The sequence below is a fragment of the Macrosteles quadrilineatus genome, unplaced genomic scaffold, assembly GCF_028750875.1.
Source record: "Macrosteles quadrilineatus isolate MER2022 unplaced genomic scaffold, UCM_ALF_1.0 Scaffold_8__2_contigs__length_117827958, whole genome shotgun sequence".
In the NCBI taxonomy this organism is placed as follows: domain Eukaryota; kingdom Metazoa; phylum Arthropoda; class Insecta; order Hemiptera; family Cicadellidae; genus Macrosteles; species Macrosteles quadrilineatus.
The window spans coordinates 102,630,958-102,644,072 of record NW_026542601.1 but is presented as its reverse complement, the minus strand read 5'-3'; the positions used below and the strand labels follow the sequence as shown (position 1 = coordinate 102,644,072).

General features: G+C 35.3%; 1 protein-coding gene across 2 annotated transcripts in view; it reads left to right on the top strand.

Moving 5' to 3' along the window:
* LOC129001884 (LIM domain transcription factor LMO4-A-like) overlaps positions 1 to 13,115 on the top strand; it is a 335,873-nt gene that overhangs the window by 68,373 nt on the left and 254,385 nt on the right. For both annotated transcript variants that reach the window (XM_054429344.1, XM_054429345.1), the window contains exon 2: positions 8,951 to 8,991. The gene's annotated coding sequence lies outside the window, so the exon portion shown is untranslated. The remainder of the gene's footprint in view (positions 1 to 8,950; positions 8,992 to 13,115) is intronic.

Here is a 13,115-nt window from a genome sequence, read left to right as displayed (position 1 = left end):
CAGACAAAAAACCTTTCACAATTCCATCCGGTGCCCAATTACTTTAGGCGGGTTTAATAATAAATCCGGGTTTGCAGAGTAACAATGATTGAATTAGAGCTAGAGACCACGCCAATTAACCAGATGGTCCGAATGAACGATGACAACAGCTGATCGTATCGCTTTATTACAGTTGATTGTTGCCTTGTAATTACAGCTGTGACCATTGTTGAGATCACCTGATTTGCAGTAAAATTAACTCGATTCAATTGTGGATTTTTCTGTTTAAGTTGGGTTAAACGTTTTAAATGTTTTGTTTGTCTCAAATAATGCTGAATATTTGATTAATGTTAACACTAGTGTGAACTCATTGGTGTTATCGTCTCCTACCAAATATTTGATAAATTATATCATGTATTTTGCTACGATATTAAATATAGTAGTTATCACGTGAATCCTTAATGAAAGTCCTGCGAAGTAGAAGAAGTAATATGACTTGAGACGCCCTTTCTCTTCATGTTGAAACATGTATATGAACTTGAATAAATAACTACATCCTAGGATCGGTTCCGAACCACTATGCCCAAACCCATGATCACATAGCCACTGACAGAAAGATCGGTGCAATCATGAAACCTGTCAGTATATTTTTTTGTGTCAAACAGGACCTAGCCGTCCTTGATCAATAGGCTAAACTAATTTACCTCCCTTGCTAAAAAAAAACACCTGATCTTAGTCAGTTCCAACAATACTAAACATACCAACTCAATTATACACTCACCTTGCTTTCTTGTTCAGCTTAAAATAATCACAATTGTTTCGTTGGTGTCAAAAACGTTCAACAATAAGAAAATTGATGTTACTGTGAAGTATTTAGAATATTATATAATGTTTAGTCTACCATAGACTTATACACACTTTTATATTGTATCCTCAATAAATTCATTCCTAGCTTATCCCTAGGTTATACATTTTACAGCAAATTAATTCCCCCGCCCCCGTTATGTTTGCCGGCCGAGCATAGCGTGTGCTGCTTTCCTGCATCGTAAATCCACCTTATCTGTCGTCCTATCTTTATTTAGATTTAATTTAAAACAAGACGCCAAAATTGAATCAAATTCGCCAAGGAAATTGGCGAGTAATCTAATACCAAAGGTGCCACTACAGCAGGTGTGCGCTATGGAGCCATCTACGGCCCCGTGCAGTAGACGATTCTAATGTTGGATTTGATTGTAGTTTTGTATCGTATGGTTCTTAGAAAGTTCCACCGAGATTTTTAATGCTCTGGTTATTAGATTTTTTTTTAAATAGTGCATACGTATGTAAAGCGTTATTTATGTAATACAACTTTACATTTGTTTATATGTTTATTTTAAAGTTTAATTTAAGTTTTAATTTTTCATAATTCACTGTAATAGTAGTTTTCGTTACTAGTCCCTAAAGTAGGCTTTTCGGAAATTCGATTAAGTCACAAAAAACATTTTAGGACGAGTTACGAACAATATTTTTCATTACATTGTCATATATTATAGCAGAAAATACAAAATATAACCCAAAAAATATAGCCAAAATACAGTAACACTGAGTGATTTAGGTTATGTAATAAACAAACAAAGTTTGTATATATTGTTGAAGCATTTAAAGGATCGGAACAGCTGATTTGTTTTTGAGATAAGTTTTGACATAACCATATGATTTAGTCCGCAAAAAATATCTTTAGAGACTCAAAACGATCCGCAAAACAGCTGTTTTTGAGACAGTGTAATGAAAATCTATTAGTGATCCACAACACAGTCTAACGGTACTCATAAACAGTACCTGTGTTTAAACCTGTGGATTTAAATACAAACACATATACGGTACATGTATTTTTGTAAGGACCTTCGTAATAATTGTTTACAAAGTTTATACACGATTTTGTATATTATTTTATTTGCTAACATTATTTGTTGTTAGCATACGTCATGCTAATTAGAAAGGAATTTTATCCAAGAGATTCGTATATTTAGTATTGAATACGATAAATAGGCAATAGCCTCAATATTTTAAACCCCCATTAAGTGCAAAATTACAACTTACCTCTCGTGCTTTTATGCTACTTGTGTTTCAATATGTGTTTTGGTCCGATATACTTGCTTGCTTAGTGTGTAAACCTTATCAAGTGAACTATGTCTACAAGATACACCTAACTTAACCATCCACTTAACGCACATAACAACCTACAAAAAAAAAAAGATGTACCTGATGAACTAAGATGTACCTTTGTTCATCTTATGACTCGTTTAACTATTTGCGTCGGGCCGATATGTTGACTAATTGTGCTGTATAGCCAACAGAAAAACGTAACAATACCTACAACTACAGTACAATACAAACCTTAGATACCCAATGACGCCACTTAACAACGCTACATTAAACTTCATCAACTTAGGCCTATATATTAGTCCAATTGCCATGCTAAGGAGTGGACAATTGAAAAGTATTAGGTTTACGATTTAAAGGCGGCGCATACACTTGAAACACCTCTGTACATGTTATGAATGATGGTTCATTTAACTGTGCGAACTTTTCTAAACCTATTAGACAGTCTCTTAGCGCAACATATCAGCTCGCCTCTGTACTGTCCGTTATCACCTCATTCCATCACGTGTGATATTCCCGGCCTTCTTGTTGTCCAAATCATCGCAATTATCACACATTTTAATCCCATTCCCACTTCCTCCCGTGTCCTGTAATGGTCCTCTCCTTGAGTGCCAATTTCCGCTGGTAATCGCCCTTATTTTTCCACTACTTTGAACCCTCTGCGTTTATCTAACTTATACCTTAAGTTGTTATGTACTTGGAGATAACAATTTTAGTTTACATACTTTTGTGTTGTGGCTATTACAGTTATGCCTCAGTATTATACTTATTACAGTAGTTGTGATGTAATTTGTTTATATGGCAATTACTAGAATGAAAAGAATTGTATAGGCTATATATGCATTTTGATATAAAAGAATAATCTTGTGGTATGAAACAGTTTTTATCTTCAAAGATTCATTTTATTTCCTAACGATTTAAATTATCTATTGTTGGACGGGTGGCGTCGTCCTGTTAATCCAGCTACTAGGTCACGAATTTGGATATTTATAGGCATGCACTGTGGATGCGATACTCTCTGTATTCGTATATATTTCGTATAATTTGTATATACCAAAGGCAAAAATATCGTTCGGATTCCACTACAGTATAAACTGTAGGTCCCTTGGTTGTCATTGGCTGTATGGGCTATTAATTAACAGCTGTGTCTAAGGAATATGTCGGCCTTAGTCACTATACTCCGTTCAAACAGCTGTGGCACCTTACAAGATACAAGATCGCGCCACTCATCCTACACTCATCTCCATTCATACTTGGCCTAAAATACCTATTTTGTATAATCGCCATTTCATTGAAAAGTAAAGTATTAATATAGACCCAGTTGTCCTCGATCATTAATTCTACCATAATAAATTGTTCTGGTTAAATAAATAACTAATCTTAATCATTAACAAAGTCAACTGTTAGCACTCTACACTCATATTCTAAACTTAGTACCGTGGGTTTGTTGGTGTCTTCATCTCAATTTAATTATTATAAAACATTTACACTAACATACTTTCCAATTACTCAAAGTGTAATAAAAAACACTCAATTGCACTCAAATTTAATTGCGGCCCAGCACAATTTATTGCCATATACAAATCCCCAATTGCAGGCGCAAGCCAATTTGGGTCGGCGAAGTGAAACCGACGTAAGCCATCGTAAAAGCTGGTCTCAATAAGGTTACCCCCCCTCCCCCTCCCCCCCAGCAGTATGTGCAATACACTCTACAACGGTACACAGTGTATTGATCATTGGCCGGTATAACGGAATTAATCTGGGTTTGTTAGCGTTTATGCGGGTTTCAATGTTTTATTGGTGTATTTCCCACATGAAATTACAACATAATAAATTTATACAACAAAAAAATATATAAATGTTGTATTATTGTGTTAAATGTATGTTGTATAATCAATTTGTTTTCAAGTTAGAGTATTTTCAAACGCATTGAGGGAGTTGCATTTTGTCAATGGATACATGTACTCCCGACTTGATTTTTATCTAGACTGTATTTCATGTTTTCTCCCAAGGATGGATTATTCTCTTAGTTTTTCCTACCAGAATATTGTTCACAGAATACAGAGTGAGACACATAAGAAATAGAGATTGACCCACGATTCTTTTGATTATTATTATCAATACCTAATGTATATCCTAGGTAAGATTAAATTTACGCCAATTCACGAAAGGGCGTATTTTGTGTCGCTGGTGAATGAAGGATGCGTTTGAATGAATAGTGATACTTTTATTCCTGATTAAAATCAGTTAGTTCTAAAGCTGTTATAGCTAGTTATTAATAGTTGATAAAGGATAAGTGGAGTGCAGTTTTGAACTATAAAATAGCTATTGACTTTTCTCAGACAGAACCAGAATGATCTGCATACAAGTACTTTTTAACCACATTTTACTCATACCGCCATTAATGTCAAACTAGTCCATTAACTATGTAAACTCTATTTCGTCTTTCTGTAATAAGTTTATACTTAATCTGTGATTACATCAAGCCCTTAGTTTTCCACGTAGGTAACTTAATGTTTCAGTCCCTATATCAATATTATTAATATTAAATTGCGATTTTGCGTTAATTTAGGTGTTATAAAATTTACTTTATAACTCTCGTAGTTAATGTTTAACTTCCATAATCAGGTAGTGCACAATTACAATGCAATATAATATGACTCTCATATACAAAGTTTGAAACCACATTACATGCTGATCTCTGGTCACCGAACATGGTATCAGTGACAGAGGTTGATCAGCTGGTTCCATATCTTATCAATGCGTTTGCCATCGGACTTAGATAATATTTTTTACCTCTACGGCACTTCGTATTTGTCGATTGCAATTTAAATGGTTGATTCGACATTTGATTTTTTAAATGTTCCATAATTATGATTTTCATATTTCGTGCAGAACCTTGTCATATTTTTATCCCCATTTTCCCAAAAGCTTGTATTTTCAAGTGGATGCGTAACAAACAAATTCCATGGGGATGAGCCCAATTAGGGGCTGCAGGTTCACAATGGAGAGGATTTTTGCACCCCGGACCCTCCAAAAATCAATGGCGCCCCATGGTCCATTTCTTGATTGGAGAGCGAGAGAGAGGGATGGGCGATCATAACACCCTAGCATTAGCGATTGCTTTCCACTTTGTCGGCGAGTTTTATCTTCAACTTCAAACTTTGTTCATTTATTGATTGGAAGGGTTGAAAGAATTGGTAAGGTGAAGCATGTTTCGTTGATTAATCGACATGCAACACTAAGAAAAATAGTGACTGCTACATCCAGCCAGATATTACGTTTTATCTTTAGTTTGGTATGGTGCTTAATCCTTACGTTATTTTACTTCTGGTATTTTTGCAAGCCGGTTTTCGGCCACCTAGTTTAAAATTATTCTTCTAAATACTTCAAATTAGTCAACACCCGCTCATCAAGCGCGTACGGACAGATAAATGTGTGTACTATTACATAAATTACTGTATGGTCTATAGCCAATAGATGAACCATTGATAAAAAACATACTCCCTTAGTAGATTTCTCAGCCCTATGGATCAACAGAAGACAGGTTTATTGTCAGTTACGGTGCACTGTAGAGGTCGTGTTTTGTCTACAATTTAGTTCTTGTTATTTCAGTAATATAAAACCTATTTTAACCTAACTAAACGATCTAATCATAAACAATAGTTCGTCCCCTAGTTATATAACTAAACAGTAAACCACAAATAATGAAATAAACCGTTAAAGAATAAAAGGCAAAATTTCGTGGACAATGTCACCAAAATGAACTAGACACGAAAAAACGAGCTTCAACATTCATAATGGGATGAAAAGTCTAATTGTGTCGGTTAGTCTATGGTTGAACTGACTCACGCGACGATAGAAAACAACTGTAGGTTGATACCATTGACGCATCTCAGAGATGTAAAGTCAATGTTGATACTTTGCAATAAGTATTCTGCAAGAAAAGATTGTTCACCATTGTTAGGTTAGTTTTTACTTTTAATTGTGCTTGACCATTTACTTTGGATAGTTTGAATAACATTTTCAAGCTATTGTCAAATCTGAAGCCGTTTTTCTATGTGCGTTTCATATCGGCCTCGCTTGAGTGTGCTGCTGACGTAATGTTTATCTCTTTTTACAGTTAGGTGTTCCATTTTCGCTAACTAAAAGACTGTACCCTTATCGGGGTGCAAGTGTGGTAGTTCATAAATACGGTATACCGTTCTAAGTTCGAAGTTTTGATGATGATAAAATAACAAAAAAGATAGGTATTACAGCAAAACGCCCCACAGAAACATAGCTTAAAATTGTCTTCAGCTGATCCATAATGATGATAAATCTATAAGTGTTTGTTTCATTGTTGAACTGGTTTCCGCAATGACACCATAAACTCTTTTACTATGGATTACCATACAAGACAAGATTGTTAGTATATAATTCACCGTATGATTCGAAACCTTTTGTTTCATTATTCCTAACTTTGCATAATCACTTTCTTAATTTAATTTAAAAACAATTGCAATTTATATCTCTGTGTTAGCTAATATATCTCAGGTAAATTCTAATCCAGTAAGCTATACATTTACGTGTATTACACCCCAAAGTGATGACCTTATAGTCGATGCTATCTAACAACATTATGATCATAGTGTATTGGTGCCATTATGCAGCTCATTGTATTATACCCCAGTTTTTCCTTCCACGCAGGCACGTGTTATGCTAGCCAAGGGACATCCTCTATACAATACACACCATAGGACTACCATGCATTCACTCCTTATCACTGTACAATCACCCTTATCACCAGCATCCCTACCCACCCTCTATACAAACAAGCCCAAACTACTGTCATTTTTTGTGTGTTTTCATTTGATTAATTTTTCAGTTAATTGTGTTCCTATTCGCCTGGTAAAAAGTAATTAAAGTAAATTCATTTCGAAAACAAACATTATTCGTTTTTATGTGCTACAATTAATTGCCAGTGTTTTTGCCAGGTCGCAGTTTTAGTAATTTGTTATTTTAAGTGAAAAACTGCATGTGCGTGAACACGTACTGTTGTTTTACCGGTGAAAAATTGCTCATAGGTTACCGTCAGATATAAATACGCGGAATTTAGCGCCGGCTGTGGTTACGCTTAAACTGACATCTGTAAATTAATTACGTACATTAAATATTTTTAGAGAAATCCCGCTGTTATGCGAGGGGTGTGTTTTTTTCATCACAAGCAGAATGCCTTCGGGCAAATAACAATAGTGAGTGGGCTAAATATAAAATATATTCAGTGTTTACAGTGTTTTAGGTTGTTAAACTATATACGCTGCAAGTTTGTACGATTTATTATCTCCATTGCACTAGCCCTAATCACGATGTTTATGATAAAAAATAAAATTTGTTGTTTTTAAAGATGCCATAATTATTTTTGAAGTTTATTTTTAATCAAATCCTTTGTTAGATAATAGTTTATAGGAACCATCAATGATTTGAGAACAGTTGTATGATACAGCTTGTGAAAAACAACTAGTCTATTGACACGTTAGGTTATTTAACACAATAATAAGTTTACTGCTTACCATGGGCTTCAATAAAAAAATCCATTACAGTTATTGTATCGAATTTAACGATGCATGCAAGTGTATGTTAAGTTATGATATCAAACTAGTAACGGTTGAGGATTTGGTTGTGAATAGTCTATATTGTTTTTATTCTACTGTATATTTTAAATAATATTTTTTCTCCAAGTCCTTGCAGATATTTAAACTTCACCCAGTATTATTTTGTCCAGCTCCACCTCACAGTATTTATGACGTGTCATTTCACAGTTTTATTTCAGCACCAGTATGTACGCTTCATTGTTAGTTCATGACCATCTGTTCCAGAACTTCCGGTTCGGTTTTCATACGTTTTCCCTTTTGTTTTACCGATTTGTTTCATCGTGTACAAATTCTTTTTTAAACCGTTGTGTTTGTTGTAGGGCATTATTTTAATACGATACCGATGTTTTATATAAATAACCACAACGGAAGGTAGGGAGGGGCTCCGTAAATACCAGGCTATTCTCATCTTCCGTTTTAAGCATTTATTTTAAACCGTAAAAATCCCTCGAAGAAACTCCAATAAAAAAAATTCCAAAATAGAACTCGATAACAAAAAAAATAAGTAAATAATTGTGCCTAATATAAATAAACTAAAATGTTATAGCAACCTTAAGACAAGAGTTATTTAATTGGATAATTTAATTTATTCAAAATTAATTAGTTTTTATACAAAAATAAATAAAAAGAAAGTACCTTTTAACTAATTAAAGTAGTGTAGTCTATGTTCTTTTACAAGCTATACTTGGCAATGCTCCCGAGTAAAATACTATAGGCCTACAGTTGGTAAAGTTCCTTACGATTTTCAAAACTATTGATTATGAGACTTGGTCAATGCACTCTTGAAATCTTTAATGCGTGAATAAACTAATAACATAAACCATTACCAAAAATGCTTACTAATACTACTTTAAAACTAAGTGTAGTTAAATTTAGAACCAATTAGCAACAAAACAAACCAATCTCTTATAATACTTTAAATAAAAATTCATCTGTGGTAGTTACAATATACTTTAAAGCGACCAAACTCCTGCGTTCAACTGAACGTGCATTTAGTTGTGACCATTTGTATTATACAATAATAACTCAGGCTTTACATGTTTACCTAACTGATATGGCTAATTGAGCGGGGCAGCCAGCTAGGCACATAATCGCATGACGGCTGGGCTCTGATTGCAGGTTATTTATACGTGCGGCGCGCGGGGGAGAGACGCGATATTCGACCTAATGAATCATACCAGTGATTTATGTTTCAGGTCTCGGCTAGCGGCCGCTTACTCCACCATACAGTTATAAGGTAAGATTTGTTGTGTTTTCAATCTTGACTGTTTGTTCTTTCCTTTACGGTGGTTTTAACGTCTTAAATTTAATTTACCATTGTTGTATTACATTAGTTGATTTTAATATTTCTATGCATGATTGATTCTTTGAACGTTCCATTTAAATATAAATGGAATAACTTAAAAATTTAAACGTATACGTATACGTATTTAATACTTCCATAAGTTTTTTTTGTAAATTGAAGGTTGTAGTGTTTGTTATATAAAATAAATCGAGCTTTGCTGTGAGAAAACCAGTACTTTAAACATTTTACCTAAGATGGCAATTTTAGTTGATTGCCAATAATACAAATAATTTATCTGCTATTTCCAAAGTTCTTAAGCGTAGTAGATTAAAATAATAAAAAAGATATTGCTATGAACAGACTATTTGTCGAAATTTGTTTGTGATGGTACAAATTAAGTACATTTTTGAACAGATTTTGGAGTTTTCGAACCAGTTTTAGGTGGAAATGCCTACAGTATTCCGAACTTTAAAAATAATTCAATTAATTGAAAACTTCTAGATGTCTAATACGCAATTAAATAACACCGCAATACATTAATTGGACTAAGCATAAAAACTAATAAACCAAACTACAACACCATAAACAAATAAACTATCCATAATACTAAAAACCTTCCTACCTCAGTTGTACACACCGAATTTTCACTTCATTACCTAAAGCGCAGATCGGTTATGTGATAAAACAAACCCGCCACATTTCAACATTTCCCGCCAATTGTTGGGAAAACCCAATCTCTTAATGCGGACTCCTCATAAAAGAGAAATGGATTGGAACAAGAGCGGCAAAAATAGAAAAGCTTTTCATAAACTACTCCACGCTAAATTGATATCAAGATACTTCCAAACCGTTTCTAATAATCTGGGCAAAATACGGGAGAAGAATGCCAAAACATCTCTCGTGGTTGCCAAGACACTACTGAGTGGGATATGTCCGTTTTAAATAGTTCAGTGAAACATTTATGACACGTTTCAGGCTTTAATAACATTTTATTTCACAATATTTATATGTCACGGAATATACCAATAGTATTACCCTATGGGCTGAGAAGAGTGTTTTTAGATGAGGGTTGACAATTTGCGTTAACGAACGTTAGTTAAAAACTTATTGATTGTCTTATTTTTGATTGCACTCAAACGTAAAAAGCTCGCTTAGTTTACGTCAGGTGCCACGGCTGTTTGAACGGAGTATAAGAAATGTTGTGTTTAGGTTGTGTGCGTGTCTTCATTCGATTGTCAATAATATAAGATGAAACTAAAACCTTGTTGATTTATCCAAATTTAAAATAAGTTTTGTTGGATATTTTAATTTTAAAAGAATGCTGTGAATAATAAGCGAAAACCCCAAAAATTTTGTAAATATTAGTAAAAAAATAACAGATTAAATGTTAAACCTCGTAGCTCTCTGTAATTTTGAATGCATGATTTGATTATTTTTCAAGAGAGACATAGATGCCGATTCCGTAATACTGTAATGAAGCATACATGTTTTGAAAGTTATCCTACATTTTTATTTTCAACGCCTTTTATAATACTTACCGTCAATCTATTTCGAATAACAAGTTGTATACAACAATGAATAGTTTGAATTCAGATTTAGATAATATGAGTCATACAACACAACAATAACAGAGAGTAGAACATTGGGAGGGGGCCCAAGGCCGAGAAAGCGCGGCTGACAAATAGGCGGCTATTGAGGTGATAAATGGCGGGAACCGGTCAGATGCACTTCCGGTCAGCGATCAGCTGTTCGCTGACGTACGGCTTGCCAACCTCTCGAGAGGAAAGCTGGAAAGTCATGTAGGTTGTGTGTGAAGTACCAAATTAATGTGAATATTTGTGGTAATGATACACAAATATAGGTTGTTTGATAAATTAGGTAATAATTACTTGATTGTTGATTTGGCTATTCCATCATATTCATCATTCAGCTATTGAATCAAATTATTGTGAAGTACCTCTAAAGTCATGGAATATCAATTGTTACCCACTCTAACTACAGTGCTACAGACGGATTACCCAGCTAGACGATAGCCTATCATATAATTTATTAGACTTTGTGGTAAAGCTGGTTGCCGTATGGTATCCATAGTGATTGTTTAAATTACTATTTGATTAAAGTTTCAATAATTAGTGGTATACAAACAAATTGTCTTCGTGGTCAACGCGTATTTGTATGGCAATTTAAGATTATTAATACCTGTATTCAATTCGTCTGTTTGACCGAATGCTAGTGCTCGCCTTTAAACATGAAGGTTGATGTTTCAATCCCAAGCGAGATCGAATGTTGATGCCACTCATCTCTAAGCAATCAGTTAATTATGATGGATCTAACAAGAGGTCGACGATGGACAAAGGTGTTGGACAGATTCCTTGCAAATACCACAAAAATTCAAAGACGTTAATACTCACAGACACTTATTAAAGAAACCAAACACTTACCGAGAAGGGCCGATAAGTTCGAATAGTACACTATTGTTTCTAAATGAGTTAGAAGGTTAATAGTTTTAAGGCAGGTATAAACATGTTGGAGCTTGCTTTGGTATGAAACGAGGATACAGATAATTATTAAATTGAAAAGCAGAAAATCAGTTCGAAATCGTGTCGAAAACAACCCGAACTAACCAGCTCGTACATAAATTATCAACTTTCCATATTAATTTAGCCAATCAAGGTCGCCAGGACTAGTTTGACGACGTGAACTGTCAACGCCAATTTAATTATCGTTGGCACATCGGAGCCCAGATTCTGGCCGATAAAGTAGCCATATTACCGAGGAGTTAACCTTGGCCTCGGCGCGGGTAAAAACTGGCGGGCAAAGCTGCTTTACAATCAATAGGGCGAGGTGAACTCTGACATTCTGCGGGACTATTAGGCAAAGTAAATAGCCGCGGAGAGAAATAAGTCAGGGAACAGGTTTGCAAGCATAATGAGTGTGCAGCGCGACGCATGCGCCGTGTATGGTGGAGTGGTGGGGGGAGGTACAGTACGCATGTGCGAATGCGCTGTGAAGCCAGTAGGTCACGTGATCAACGCAGTCGCCTGTAGCACGACGCATGCGCCGTGTATGGTGGTGGAGTGGTGGGGGAGGTACAGTACGCATGCGGGGCTTAACGCATGTGCGAATGCGCTGTGACGCCAGCAGGTCATGTGATCAACGCAGTCGCCTGTCTTGTTTCAGGCGAAATGCAACCAACCTGGGAATATACTGGTTGGATCGCATTTTTGCACAAATTGGCCGAAAGAATTACAGGGGTACCGTTATAGAATTAATTGTGTGTTACTGTAGAGATTGGTTTCTACAGGTATTTACAAAAATAAGGAATTAGGCGTACATATATTTTTTAGTGTAGAGAATACCTGCAAATGTATAATAAATGTATACTCCACACTTGCATTTTGCAGACTTGCGTTTATTGGTTTTACATAAAAATATTTCGTGACACATTTAGTAGCATTTGGGTACTTGGGTATTAGGTTATACCGTTATACCGACTACACCCATTAGCTTAGTTTATGATACTGTTACAAGTCAGGAGCCCCGCGCAACAATAGCCAGGCGCCGTCTCAAAAGGGTTGTTTGTTAAACGGGTTTCTTCGAACGCACGACTGATAGACAATAGACCCATGTCAACGGACTACCTCAATAGGGGCCCTAGAACCTTCTCAGTTCTACCCTGGTTTGTAAACAACGGATACTCGAACTCTCTACTCTAGAATGTTCTACGGCAAACTTATATAAGGGACCGTCTTCCAGCACACGGCAGTTGAGTTGAGTAGAGCCTTCCGAGAATCGTCGCGGCAAGTGTCCGTCGGTGTTAGTGACCAGTGCTAGTGCTAGTGGCAGTGACAGTGTAGTGACAGTGAGAGTAACAGTGTAGTGACTCTAGTGACAGTGTAGTGACAGTGTTGTAACAGAAGTGATAAATCCTGTAGAGGCTAGCTGTAAGTAGAAACATTGTAAATTAGAATAGGCTTTAGCTAGGTTTAGATAGGGTTAGTTAGGTGTTAGGTAATTCTAATATCTGTAAATATAGAATAATTAGTGTAAATAAATAGTTATTATAAAATCGCCAA